The 2,958-nt window shown below is 60.9% G+C and overlaps 1 protein-coding gene across 2 annotated transcripts in view; it reads right to left on the bottom strand.

Moving 5' to 3' along the window:
- The window catches only part of LOC105299180 (calmodulin), an 11,059-nt gene extending 8,457 nt beyond the window's left edge, over positions 1 to 2,602 (bottom strand). The window contains exons 1-2 of one of the 2 annotated variants that reach the window (XM_023536974.1): positions 2,074 to 2,602; positions 1,690 to 1,802 (exon numbers count right to left, since the gene is read on the bottom strand). The gene's annotated coding sequence lies outside the window, so the exon portion shown is untranslated. The remainder of the gene's footprint in view (positions 1 to 1,689; positions 1,803 to 2,073) is intronic. The other variant, XM_011370789.2, reaches the window with a different exon arrangement.
- Positions 2,603 to 2,958: the final 356 nt, after the last annotated feature.

Raw genomic sequence — 2,958 nt, 5'->3', positions numbered from 1 at the left:
GAGGACCTCGTCTCCGCTGTGCCGATCTCTTTATTTGAGCTTTGGTTTCTTGTCCGTATTTTTACTCCAAGTTCCTCAGCTGCGATTTGTCACGTCTGTGCTCGCCGCTGGACACGTGGAGACCGTGACTTGCTTTTTAAAGGTCTCTACCCTTTCATGCTTCTTTAAGAAGAACTTTCTTGACGTTTTTGAGAGCATGTCTGACCCCTTTCTGGCAGCTCGAAAAGAGAGGGGCGCTTTTTCTCCTGCCTGGATCCTGCCCCTTAGCACAGTTTCACTCTCTTTCCATTGGATTCTAGCCGTTCTCATCCGTCCCCGTTCCCTGCTCCCCACACGGGGGCTTGTCCTCCAGCTGCGTCCTGCCCCTGTGCACGAGCTCCCTGGCAGTGGGGACCCTGTCAGAACCGCCCCGACGGCCTCAGGCCAGGCGTCCCCGGCACAAAGCGGACTCGCACGGCCCCGTCGTCCGCTGAACGGATGGGTGGGTGGAGGCACGGATGAGCGAGCGAGTGAGGGAAACATGGAGCTCTGCCAACACCTAAGTTTCCCTTCTGCTCCTGATCGAGGCTGCAAAACAAAATTCACTCTCGTGGGGGTGCTCTTCCTCGGAGCCCTGTGACATGGCCTCACACCAGTTCGCTGCTCCCCCAAAGAAGGAGTGCTCCCCCGCTCCCCTCCTCCTCCCTCTGGGACGTCCTCATCCACACACCGAGGACCGGGCATCAGCGGCGAGCCCGGGGGCGGCGAGCCGCTCTGGCGAGAGGCGCGTCTGCCATGTCCATCCCCCATCTCCTCCCTCCTCCTCCTGCCTTTCCCTCCCTGCTCTCCCAAGTCCTGGCCCTGTTTTGTTCTTCCCTCGTCCCCAAGCTCCGCTGGCAGCCGACCCTCACGCGCAGCGTGTCCTCGGCCAGACCAAGGAGGGAGAGTCTCCGGGCTCAGGACACGCCAGGTTCCTGCCCACGCTAAATGCCACGTCTCCCACCTCCTCGCTGTGTTCCCCTGGGACGCAGCACACCCCGGCTGTCCGCCACACGTCCTGGGGGCGCCCCTTCCCTGAACCACCAAACGCGGCCACCTCTAGCCCGGCACACGCAGTCTGGGGTGACGCCCTTCCGACCGGCTCCACAGGCCTCGGGAGACAGCTCGGGAGGTGCTTTCTCCCTTCCTGCTACGAACGCAGACGTGCGGACATGAGGCCACAGGGTTTTCCGCTTGGGGGCACCCTCAGAGTCGGGACTGAACCTCGAGACTGTTGCTTTGCACGGGGACACGGGATCCGCACGGCCGATGGCACCCGTGTCCCGAGCACCGCCCAGTCCTCCCTACCACGCAGCACTCCTCGTGGGCGCAAGCCCTCCGTCGTCATCGCCCAGGTTCATCCGGCTCACCCATCCCAAACAATCCGGGTCCTTCCCCAGCTCGGCCTCCACCCCGCCATGCGACCTTGGCCAAGCCTTCAGCATCCGTTCCGCAGAGTTTCCCCAATGCCTGTCGCATGCCTGGGACCACGCTGGGCCTGGAAACAGGATGCTCCCCCTCCCTCAAGGGCTTGAGACAGTCCCTTGGCACCTGGGAACGCCCTCGGGTCCCCTCCTAAGGCAGCCCGGTCCTGGACAGTGAAGAGGGCCTGGCTCAGAGGCAGGAGACGCCCCTCACCCAGCAGTTGCATGGTCCTGGGTAAATGCTTACGTTTCATGGGTTACAGTGTCCTCGACTGTGAAACGAGGGCCTTGGGCTGGATGGTGGCTCTCAGAATTTCTTTAGCAGCAGAAGCCACGTTTCAGATGAAATCTCACTCACTCCTATGGCAAGTAATAGTTAATATTTATTGGGCTCTTCAGATTTCAGATGAAATCTTACTCACTCCTATGGCAAGTGAATATTTATTGGGCTCTTCCTGTGTTCCGAGTACCCTTCTGAGGCTTCTGGAGACGCACGGGGGGCAAGGGAAGTCGGGGGGAGGGGCGCCGACCTCCTTCCTCCCCTCACACCCACCCCGCCAACCAGAAAAGCCCCTTTTCACTGCGTCGTGGTTGTTGGCAGGCTGTGGCAGCCGTGACTTAGAGAACTCACTGTGAGCGCACACGAGAAGCCTCAGAAGACACGGAGGGCGCTGGCCTCAGCAGGTGAGCGGCTAAGGTCCTCGGCCCAGGCGGGGCACCCTGAGGGCTGACTCATGACCCTGCCGTCTGGTGAGGACACGCCGAACCAAGAAGGCAGGCCCAGGAAACACTCAAAACAACCAGCTTCCTTTGCACCTGGTGGACTTCACTCTGCAGCCGAGGCCTCGAGTCAGATAGGCGAACCCCACCCACACCCACACCCGCCACTGAGCTGGGAGAGAGGCTTCTCAGTCCTGGCCGCCTGAGGGTGATTGATCCGGTTATTTATCAGATCTCAGTCAGGCGACTCAGGGGCCGATCCAGGACAGCCGTCTCCTCCCTGAATTTACGCTCCCTCCAGCCCAGCTGGCCGTGGAGGAACCCCGGTGGTTCACGAAACTGACTGATTCGGAGCTGGGTCGCTCCCCGAATCTGGACCAGCCTCTGGTGGGAAGGTTTTAAAGGAAGGCCCAGGCCCCCAGTGGCTGAGAGGACCCTCTCTCTCCTAGCAGTGAGGTGGCTTGGAAAGTGTTGTGTTGCCCCGTGGTCCATGTGAATTGGAACACAGAGCAGGCGTGTTTACATCCAGTCGACGTTGGCCTTGGGGAACAAGAAACAGCAGGGGTCGATGCCGTGCGCGCGACACGCAGAGACCCCAGGAAACGTAAGCCGTGCCCCCCACCGCAAACCCAGGCGTCTGGCTGCTTCTGGGGAACTTCGGGGGGGTCCTGATGGGAGTCACTGGTGGGAACTTTAGCTGTGAGACCACAGCCCCCAAGACAGCCTGAGACGAGGTCGGCCAGGAGCTTACACCAGGATGTGTGGTTGGGACCGGGCGACTCTGGGGACCTATTTT

This window comes from Pteropus vampyrus, unplaced genomic scaffold (genome assembly GCF_000151845.1).
Source record: "Pteropus vampyrus isolate Shadow unplaced genomic scaffold, Pvam_2.0 Scaffold175, whole genome shotgun sequence".
Lineage (NCBI taxonomy): Eukaryota > Metazoa > Chordata > Mammalia > Chiroptera > Pteropodidae > Pteropus > Pteropus vampyrus.
The sequence above is the reverse complement of the archived record's forward strand: the minus strand, read 5'-3'. Positions and strand labels throughout refer to the sequence as shown.